Here is a 12,077-nt window from a genome sequence, read left to right on the forward strand (position 1 = left end):
CTGAGCTAGAAGTCCGTTACACTGGCTGTGGAGGGACGCTACCCTGTGTCGTCCAACAGGCGACCGCTCCAACTGCTTCCTAAATGCCGCTGTAATGTTGCTAGTAAATTTTTGGTTCAACTAGCACATTTATTTGCTATTTTCGCTTGAAATTAAGTAATGTATTGGTAATAATAAGCTTCCCATTTTGGTTTAAACGCATGGACAGTTTTTAAAACAGGATTTGATTAATTAGTTTAGCTCATCTAAGCAATTTTATCAATTCTGTAATTTAAAAGGAAAATAAGGAACTTGGTGAATTTGGCCCCACTTGCAACTGGTATAATCAACCTGCACAAAGTGTTGCATAACGCAGGGCTGTTTTTTGGAACAAAATCATTCAGCCCTTCGCTATGCAAAATCACGATATTATGACAGATGGGCTAAGCACGGTCGTTCCTTTCAATCGAGAAAGGCCGCGTGGAATTTTGGTGAAATGCGCTAATAGTGTCGTGGTGGTACTAGTTGTCTCTTTCGCTCTACCCATCATCATCAGCGTTGACTCATTTTGCATTGTACGCTTGGGTTCAATGTTTTAAAGGAATGTGTTGGTAGGTAGGGGAACTGGCGGTAAAATGAACAGCAAAGTCATTATTTTCTAACTATTAAGTGACTGAGATATTACAGTCACCTTATGTTTCTTGTTAGACAATGAATGTGAGAATGTTGTTCAAACATTCTTGATTTCTAAACATGTCCAAAAATGAGACATGTTTATAGCGAGTAGGTAAAATGAACAGATTCTGGTGACCTGCAAAATGTCCTGTATGTATGCAGTGCGCAGCATTTTCCGATCAATGCTAATATCCCAACAAATCATGAGCTTTGCATACACACAGGGCATTTTGCAGGCAAAAAAAATGTCACGGAAGAATTGAATTTTCATGACGCAATATTAACCATTTTACAATCCTGTGGCATCGAAACACATCTACAAACTTGGGGTTATCCATGGGTGTTTGAACTTTTAGGATCTGTTTGAGAGCAACTAGAAAGCTTGTTCTATACATGAGATGGGATTACATTGTCTAAAATTTGATTTTTCTTCACCGGTCCGGGTGTTTTTTTCCCACACACTAAGTACTAAGAAAATAAATATTTCTTGAGCGTTTTTTCAAAACGTCATATCTGCAATGAGTTACTCTCTTTGTTTACTTTCTCTTCTGTTAATAATTCGGTCACTTTAACATTTATCCCTCAACTCTTTGCATAATATGCTAGTTAAAACCACCGTCTTTCGATCTGTACTGTAAAATAAGTGAAAAGTGTTATAGTGACGCCGTAAAAATCGAAAGAGCAAGTAAACAAAGAGAGTAACTCATTGCAGATATGACGTTTTGAAAAAACGCTCAAGATTTTACATTAAGTAGTATAGTCCTACGTCTACAGTTCGTGCAACCCCGTAGGGCTGCCCCTTGTAGTTTTTTTTTATTGTATGAAATAGGAAAATCATTTTTCTTGTTGCCATAAAAATTTGGGAGTGGGCAATTAAATACTTACGGAGATATGCATGTTTCAATTCTCGTGTTTGAGCGCAACGAAAACACGAATCGAGTGCCCCTATTGTTGCGCTACCATTTGGCTTAATGCATTAAAAAAAGATGGCAGACACTGCTCTAACCAACGGCTTCAAATGGGTAGCGTAACAATAGAAACATAGCGATAATGGGCTCATCACCCTACGTGTCGAATATTTTTGACTACTAAACCGATAAAAAATTGATCTGGGTAAAAAAGAATTTTGTGGCAAATTTTGCGTGGAATGCCCCAGGTACATTTCATTTTTGGGGATTTTTTTATTGCATCGAACTACAACAATTTTTAGATAGCTTTCAAAGGGTTATTTTATAGACTTCTTCCAAAATATGGCGAACCTATTCCAATTCGTATACCAATTAATTGGTATACTTAAGGGTTTATATGTTGCAGATAGAGAAAATACTGAAATTTTCAGCTTTTTTCCTACACAATATTACGAAAGCTTACTAAACAATTTTTCCTAATAAGTTTGTGAAAATTATAAAGTATTTGGAATTTTTTAATAGTTTAATTTTTTATTTAACCGTGATTTTTACATTTCTTACAAAAGAAATGTATAGGATTCGCTCAAACTTTGAAAACTTTTTCCGAGGCCCGGAGGGCCGAGTCTCATATACCAATCGACTCAGCTCGACAAATTGAGACAATGTCTGTATGTGTGTGTGTATGTGTGTATGTATGTACAAAATGTCATGTAATTATCTCAGCAATGGCTGAACCGATCTTTATCAAATTAGTTTCAAATGAAAGGCCTAACGTTGCCATTTGACACTATTATTTTTGATTTTCGATATGTTGTTTACTCTCTGAGATATGGGCGATTTTGTCAAAACACAGCAGGTTTTGGCGAATAACTTTTGAACATTACAATATTATTCAACAAACTGCACATAAAAAGAAAGCTTGTTAAAATAGCTATAGATTGTCTAAATCCGTGCACGAGCGGCGGAGATATTAAACATTTTGTATTTTTAGTCCTCGCTTACCAATTTCCACTAACTAAAAATGCGATTGTTTGATACATAGTATTGCTTTACTGGTGTTTTAGGGGCAAAACTAAACCGATTTTGAATATCGGGGTATGAAAACACATCTACGTGATTCAAGGAATTCAATGTTGAGAACATTTTGTGAATTACTTTTATAATAAATTAACTATTTCTCAAAAATCAATATATATACATATATATATATATATATATATATATATATATATATATATATATATATATATATATATATATATATATATATATATATATATATATATATATATATATATATATATATATATATATATATATATATATATATATATATATATATATATATATATATATATATATATATATATATATATATATATATATATATATATATATATATATATATATATATTTATTTATTTCCTTATCTTCGGTATACACCGTACAGACGCATTTTAAAACTATATATTTCTTATTAATATCTTATATCTATGCTTGGAAATGTTAAAATCATACACTGAAGAAGCTTCGTTAAATCTGCGGCAACATCTTTCCAGTGGATTATTTTGTCCATATGAAGTACGGTGTCTAGGGATCCACAACAGAGTGGGGTTACGGAGAACACGAGGAGGCGCATACAAATTAACGCCCGAGAGAAGATCGGGACTATCGATATTACCTGACAGCAAGTCGAAAACAAAAACTCTTTGCAGGAAGATACGGCGAGTCGCCAGAGTCTGTAGACCGAGTAGCATACATCTATCGGCATAAGGAGGCAACACAACTGGATCATTCCATGGAAGTTTCCTGAGGGCGAATCGCACAAAACATCTTTGTATACGCTCTAGTCGGTCAATTTGAACGGCATGGTATGGTGCCCACACTTGCACAGCATACTCCAGAGCACTTCTGATCAGGGCACAGTAGAGTGCTTTTAGCGCGTAGAAATCATCGAAGTCCGCCGTGTTCCGCTTTAAGAAGCCCAGCATTCCGAAAGCCTTAGCAGTTGTCGCGGTGATATGGTCGGAAAAGCTCAACTTCCTATCGAAGAGCACTCCCAAGTCACGGATCGAGTCGACGCATTCAATTGTTCTACCTTTTAGGCTGTATTCATAACGTCCTGGAGTAAGCAAGCGTCCGAAACTGATTACTTTGCATTTATTAACGTTGACTTCCATTCCGTTAAGCGTGCACCATTCTTGAATAGTACAGATATCTTCTTGAAGCAATACGGCGTCAAGTGCAGAAGCGATAGTTCGGAAGATTTTGAGATCGTCCGCGTACAGCAATTTCCCAGACTTGATCCGACTACAGATATCGTTAATAAACAGAATAAAAATAAGCGGGCCCAGATGACTTCCTTGCGGGACACCTGTGGGTGTTCTGAATGTGCTTGAACGCGTGTTTTTTATACTCACGAATGCCGAGCGATCGGAAAGATACGACTGCAACCAGTTAGTCAACCAGGTGGGAAATCCTAAACGCTTTAATTTCAAGATTGCGATGTTGTGCGGTACTTTGTCGAAAGCTTTTGAGAAATCGACGTAAATTGCGTCCACCTGATGACGCTTCTCGACGGCGGGAAACAACTTAGAAGTGTAGGCTATCAGGTTAGAAGTTGTTGATCGTTTTGTGACAAACCCGTGTTGATACTCCGAGATAATGTGGGATGCAGCTGCATACGTGACGTTGTAGACCAGCTTTTCGAGAACTTTGGAGAGACAGTTTAATAATGAAATACCTCTGTAATTTTCGACATTGTGAATATTTCCAGCCTTGTGAATGGGAACGATAGCAGCTTCTTTCCAGGCGATAGGAAAAATGCCTTCAGCGAGAGAGCGATTGAAAATGATACACACCGGAAGAGACAGCACGTGGGCGCAGCTTTTTATAAATTGGGGCGAGAGATGATCGGGGCCAGGCCCTTTCGACGAATCAACAGCAGTCAGAGCCTTCAAGACGTCAGCTCGGCTTACAGTGGGACGGGGGAGATTTATGTTGTACGATGGTAATGTTTCCAAATACTCTTCCGAAGGGACGGTATAGTCGCTTCTAAACACTCCGCGAAAGAAATCAGCAAACAAATTTACGGTATCAGCTGGGGATTGCGAGCTTGCGTTTCCAAGGAAAACGTCAGTGGGAGTACTACCAGATCGTTTTCTGCTGCTAACGAATTTCCAAAATGTTGCGGGGTTATCGCGAAGGCTATTTTGCACATGATTCAAATACTCACGAAAAGCGGAATTCCGGGCCGTTTCGTATTGCAGCTCTATCCGTCGAAGAGTAACTTTGTTTTCGTCTGACTTATGGCGGAAATACCGCTTGCGTTGTTTTCGCAGTGCATTACGCAAACGGGAATCTCAGCGTTCCACCATGGAAATTTGAAATCCACCCTCCTGTTGACTCGTTTCAGTGGAACCTTTAGGCGGAGTATGTCATATACTTTGCCATAAAACAGCGCGACTGCTTCGTCAAGCTCATTACAACACATTAAGTCGGTCCAGTCGACAGTGGCAATCAGTGCGGAGATTTCGTCAAAGTTGCAACGGTTAAAGTCAAAATCAAGCTCGTCAATCGAATGAAATGAATCATCTCCAGTGTTGGTACGTACATCTAGCCGCAGGACAAACGGTTTGTGGTGAGGATCGACTTTAAGAATAGAAGTCGGAGGTTCAAGCAGCTCTACGATATCCGTGTTGTTTACGAATGCAAGATCGAGGATCCTCCCGTTCACATTCGTCAATGAGCAGATCTGGTACAGACCGCCTGCAACCATAGACTCCGTTACAGCTATTTCTTGTTCCGAAGAGGCATTAATAGGTAGGTAACATTTTAGATCATTATCGAGCGACCACTGAAGGCGTGGAAGATTGTAGTCTTCAAAGACGAGAACAGTGTCGGTGCTGCCAGCATTGTCTAGAATTGTTTGAACGGCATTAGCGTGCGCGTGATACAAATCCGGATCACTATTTGGCCTGAGATAAACACAGCTAATATATACAGATTGATTCGGGAGCGCGATACGCACGGCGATTTACGTATATATATATATATATATATATATATATATATATATATATATATATATATATATATATATATATATATATATATATATATATATATATATATATATATATATATATATATATATATATATATATATATATATATATATATATATATATATATATATATATATATATATATATATATATATATATATATATATATATATATATATATATATATATATATATATATATATAAAGTCAAAGTTTGTATGTATATGATTTATAGACTCCTAAACGGCTTAACCGATTGCCGTAAAAATTTGCACACAGTAGGTATTTGTTATGGGGCGTGTTTGTGAACTATTAGTTGGAGAATATATGCCCGCCAGATGGAGCTTTGGAACAAATTTTGTTTTCCTCCTATTTCGTGGAAAGTCACAGCCGCTTTGTCACGCATTCTAAGCCGCTATTCATTATTCCGCGCTGTATTTAAGCTCATTCGTATTCGAATGAAATTCTAGAAAGCATTTTCTACCTTCTTCGTACAATCATCACCTTTGCTGTCACTTCCACATATACAGTGTGTATTATACACACACGTATAGCGGTATTCAAAACACGTCCGCTCATGTCGAGTCAAATCCAATTTTAAGGAATATTAAAGCAGATTTGAACGGTTTGTATTTTAAGCGGTAGTTTTGTTTGTATTTCAGTTTGTATTTTCGGTGGTATAGTGAAAACACGTTTTTATGAGCCCCAATTTTGTCAGCATTTCGACCCGATTTCGTCGGAGCCAGGATTATGAGGCTATGTCTACTGAATAATGTTGAATATTTTAACTGCTTCGGTTTATTAAAGAAAATCAACCAAAAATAAACCAAGGAGGCTGATAAAAACGGGTCTTCGCTGTATTTGTTTCGCCTTTAACTTTATTGACAGACATTATTGTTTTTTGTTTTCGTCAGTGGTTTTACTGATTCTGTCGATAAAAACATAGCATTGTTGTTATGAAATTTGAAATTCTGCAGATGTACCGAATAGTCAAATTTACGAAAAAAAGAAGAAAATCTTTTTCATCAACATTTGTTTTTTTCTTTCGTTAGTAAACAATAGAAATCATTTGAAATGCCACCAAGAAATCATCTATCGGAAGATCAACCAGACGCATTGCAAGTGGCAGCTATTAGGGATACAGAATCTGCGAACAAGAGCCAGTAGATCAAGAGCTATTGAATCAACTGAACAGCAAACTGAACGGCTTGAAAGCATGCGCTCAAGAGCCTCTACTTCACGAGCTTCTGAATCGACTGAACGGCGGGACGATCGCCTTGAAAATCAACGCACACGGCAGAGTCGATCACGTGTGGGAATCGATTTGAAATTGGCAGCATTTAATTACGACAAAGACTATGATTACAGTACTCATCCGAATATCGTGATTGGTGATATGGATAAAGTTTGCGCTCATTGCGGAGCATTATTATTTATCAAAGAAGCACCTGGCATGTGCTGTTCGGATGCAAAAGTCCGATTGCCACCATTGGAACAGCCGCCAGAGCCACTTCTTTCGTACGTCTCTGGAACTACTACGGAATCGAAGCATTTCTTGAAAAATATTCGTGGCTACAACAACTGTTTTCAAATGACATCCTTCGTAGCAACTAACATTGTTCGCTTCGACGGGGCTCCGACGACATTCAAAATACAAGGACAAGTTTATCATAATATCGGTTCACTTCTTCCACTACCCGGTGAAGATTCAAATTTCTTGCAAATTTATTTTATGGGCGACGAAGCAGCAGAAGTTGACCAAGGTAGCAAAATTTCGAGCGGAACGAAACGATCAATTATTGAAGCGCTGCAACATTTATTCCACGAACGTAACGAATTAGTACGCTTTTTTCAAACAGCATTAGATCGGATGATATCGGATGATCATCAAGTCGTCATCAGGGCTGATAAAAGACCGTCAGGTGAGCATGAACGGCGGTACAATGCCCCAACAATCGACGATGTAGCGATTGTAATGGTCGGAATCGAGTTTGAACGGCGAGATATTGTTCTAAGCCGACGAGGTGAAAATGGAAAATTGCAACGCGTTTCGGAAACACACAGGTCTTATGCCGCCTTTCAATATCCGATTTTGTTTTGGCAAGGAGAAGCCGGCTACCACTTCAACGTGATGCAAATAAATCCAGCAACAGGTGCGAAACATCAAAAAAGGTGAGTTTATATGGTGTTATATCGTTGCTCAATCGGGGCAAATAAATGAAACTTGGTATTCTATCATTTACGAATGAGAAGAAAATGTTTTAAATGGATAATATTTATATCACAGGTTTCTTCGATGGATTTTTATGCATATCGCATTATGATCAGAGTCGAACCATATAATCATATCTTGAAATGTCGTGCACTATTTCATCAATTTCTTACTGATATGTATGCAAAGATAGAAAGTGAGAGACTTCTTTTCATCCGTTTGAATCAAAAGAAACTTCGTGCAGAAGAATACATTCATTTGCGTGATGCTATCGCGAATGACGGAAATGCTGATAACGTTGGGCAAATGGTCATACTCCCAGCCACGTACACCGGAAGTCCAAGACACATGCTAGAATACGCCCAAGATGCGATAACATACGTCCGAAAGTATGGACGTCCAGATCTTTTCATTACGTTTACATGCAATCCAACTCGGCAAGAAATCACCAATCTACTACAAAATGGCCAATCATCCATTGATCGTCACGATTTGACAGCGAGTGTATTCAAACAAAAATTGATACGGCTCATGGGTCTGATCACAAAAAACCACATTTACGGAGAAACGCGCTGCTGGATGTATACAATTGAATGGCAGAAGAGGGGTACTTAATTTTCATTTTTAAATTCTTTACCTAAAATTGCTAATTACTGTGATTCATTTCATTAGGTTTGCCCCACGCACACATTTTAATCTGGCTTTCAGAAAAGTTGATTCCAACTCAAATCGACGATGTTATTTGCTCCAAAATTCTCGATTCAGAAGAAGATGCAGAGTTGTTTGATGTTATCGCGAAAAACATGGTTCATGGGCCATGCGGCGCAATAAATCCCAGCTCACCATGTATGAAAGATGGCAAATGCACGAAAAAATATCCACGGGAATTTGTTCGGGAAACACAGACCGGTGATGACGGCTATCCGAAGTACAGGCGACGCAAACCAGAAGATGGAGGGCACACAGCTACTGTCAACGTGAGAGGTGCGAATATTACTATCGATAACAGATGGATCGTGCCATACACACCATTGCTGTCGAAAACTTTCAAGGCACATATCAACGTAGAAGAATGCATTCTGTAAAATCGATCAAATACATTTGCAGTTACATAAACAAAGGCAGCGATATGGCAGTTTTCGAAGTAACAAATCGGAATGCACCCGCACCTATCGATGAAATCGAAAGATTCCAAACGCTACATCAGTAGCAACGAAGCTGTTTGGCGAATTCTCGGGTTCCCAATTCACGAACGCCACCCAACTGTTACACACCTCAGCGTTCACTTAGAAAACGATCAAAGAGTCTACTTCACAGAAGCGAATGCAGTACAGAGAGCCGAACGACCACCGGATACAACATTAACCGCATTTTTCTAATTGTGTGCTGCTGATGAATTCGCACGAACATTACTGTATCACGAAGCTCCAAAGACGGAAACAAGGCAAACCAGTTCCCGATTATCCCGGTGTACGCGCTTCTGATGCTTTGGGACGAGTATATACAGTTCATCCAACGACACGACTAGACACTTGTATTCCGAAAGTGTATCATGAATATGACTACCCCTCAGTGACTCAGGTAACTGGTATTGTCAAATTTGATATTTCATAAGAAAATTCATCAAACTAGCAACCCTGATGGATTTGTTATTTATTTCAAATAGTTACCGTTGCAGTCCCTGGTTACGCTGGGGAAAATAAACAAACTCATAGCTTTACATCGGAATAAATCTTTCCCGTTAGTCCAGTTAGTTTTTTCTTATTTTGAATCTAGTGTAAAGCAAAAAATGTAGAAAACGATAAACAACTGTGTCGTGAACTATGCCTTTCTGCATGCTTTCGTGGTAACAGTAGTCAAGTGAATGTCGAACGAGTACTACGCTGTTTTACTCATCGAACCGTTGCTAACGCGTTTCCAACACGCACACATGAGTAAAAGGTCTTACCGAAGATCGGCCGATCCACGGCATATATAAGTATATGTAAACTGTGATCCGAACCAAGTCTCGCGCATCCATATTGTATTATTTTTTTCGCTCGCCCTAATTCCTTTTTCCAAACGCATACACACTCGCAGGGAGCAAAGAGAGCGAACGATGGCTTCGAAACTCAGATAAACGATTACAACGATATCAAATGTTGAATGTATTGGATTCCGCTCGTCATTACGTTTGAATCATGGATGTATGCTCAGAACTCATCCAAAAGAATGTAATAAGAGGACAAATGCCAATGGCGTATGCACCGTGAATTGAATGTAATAAAATTAAACTAAAATGTTTTCTCTTTCCGATTTGGTTCATATACATAGACTTCATCTCCCACAAACTGGAGAGGAAATGTTTGGCGTATCCAGATAGTCCGACAAATGTGGTCCAAATTTGATCGACATTCGAATGCATTTCAAGAGTCAGTTGACGAATTGATTCGAAAACCCGCAACTATATAATAAAGCCTGGAATTATAACCGTGAACACAAGCTTCCACGGAAGATTGCTGTACTAATCGGATGCACGACTGCGGTGAACTATCTGTTACAGATATCGTGGTTCAGTGTGGATGGCTAGAATTTCTCAGAATAAAAAAAAATGACTACGCGAAGGGTAAGTACAGAGCAGCACAAGTTGAGGTATTGAAAAAATGTGTAATTCCGCCAATCTGTGATTCTAGGAAATGCCAAAGAACGCCCGCTGGGGCAGGATAACCCTCAACAGCTATCCTTCAGATCGAACAGACTTTGAAAAAGCTGAAAGTATTGATGCTGGAAAATGCTTGTCAACGAAGTTGAACAAGTGATTGGAACATCGTTACATTGACCTCAGAGGTACTAAGCTGCAATGTAATTCGTGATTGCGAATTTATGATTGAGTGCGATTTTTCGAGATAGGAACCGGAACGTAGTTTTGTAGGGGTGACTTTTGATGGATCATCGATATATAATAGTCTGATTATAATACAAATTTTTGCAGATTAACAAAATAGTCACTCTATATGATGCCCAAGAAATTCTGCAGCATTTCAAGCAGATACTTATATCCGGTGCCTTTGATCATTATTTTTAAATCACGCGCTAAGTCGAGAAGTCAGTCAGCATTTGCATAGTAGTGTGAGTAGTAGTGCTCAAGATGTTCGACAGTTTGGTGTAGCAAGATTTTTTCAAGGATTTTGGAGATAGCCGGTAGCACACTAATAGGTCGAAAGTCTTTCGGTTGCAGAGGACTGGAAACTTTAGGAATAGGTGTTACGATGGCATTTTTCAGGATTGAAGGAAACGTGTTGGCGTCGATAATTGAATTGTAAAGATGAGCCAGAGTGGGTATGATGAACGGACATAGATTTTTAATGAACGACATCGGAATGCCGTCAGATCCTGCTGCATTGGATTGTATCTCCCAAACCATATACTTCTTCAAGGTTAGTGTGGCGAAATTCCAGTTGTGTAGCTACGTGATCAACGGAGGTCCGATGGCTTGGCTCAGCTATTCTGGTGCCGCACATTCCAGGGCCATGGTGCAGCATGTGTCCTTCAGCGAAGAATTTGTTGAACGATAAAGTCGAAATAAAATCACTACAAAAATAACAGGTAAATATTGTGTTCCTTTCATCCGAAATGCATATGGAACTGGTATGCGGGCACTTTTCATATGGAGCTGACATGAGTTAGTGTTTTTGTACATTTTTTTAAATAGATCAATAATTTTCAGTGGGTTATTTGATAGTAGAATAAAAATGAGAACTACCCCTGAAATTAACCCAAAACTGATGAAAATGCATCTAGAACTGCTATGCGGGTACCGGCAACATTACTCTGTTATTAAAACGCAACAATTGGTTTTCTTATTTGCCATCATATCATAGCGGGCTACAGTTCCAACCGTAGTTCGTGGATAAGTATTCAAACCACGAATCTCTGCCTGATTTGAAACTCGATTGACTACTTGGCTTAATTTCGAACAAAAACGAATCATTTAACAGTTAATTTTGAGGCTCCGAATGGCACATAACCAAAAGGTTCGCCGAAGGAACCCCCCGCCGAAATAACATTTCTCAGCACTAGCCATGATTGATTTTTTCTTGAAACATTCTCCTGTGGCTTGACATTTTAAGGTCGTGAAATTTGCTGTTTTGTTCAGCTTTGTCCGAGAGGTCAAATTGATGATAAGTATCGTGTGACTTCTACTGGGTATATTCATTGCCATCGCAGCGACCGTTCCTCCCAGTGACCTATAATTAG

General features: G+C 38.7%; 1 long non-coding RNA gene across 2 annotated transcripts; it reads left to right on the forward strand.

Moving 5' to 3' along the window:
• The first annotated feature begins 10,026 nt into the window (after window positions 1-10,026).
• On the forward strand, window positions 10,027-11,361 carry LOC131679140 (uncharacterized). Of its 2 annotated transcripts, XR_009303805.1 has the most exons (4): window positions 10,027-10,080; window positions 10,155-10,446; window positions 10,514-10,754; window positions 10,813-11,361. It is a non-coding gene; the product is annotated as an uncharacterized LOC131679140 (long non-coding RNA). The 2 variants fall into 2 exon arrangements; XR_009303804.1 differs by having other exon boundaries at window positions 10,514-11,361.
• The last annotated feature ends 716 nt before the right edge of the window (window positions 11,362-12,077 follow it).

The sequence above is a fragment of the Topomyia yanbarensis genome, chromosome 2 (assembly GCF_030247195.1).
Source record: "Topomyia yanbarensis strain Yona2022 chromosome 2, ASM3024719v1, whole genome shotgun sequence".
Taxonomy (NCBI): Eukaryota; Metazoa; Arthropoda; class Insecta; order Diptera; family Culicidae; genus Topomyia; species Topomyia yanbarensis.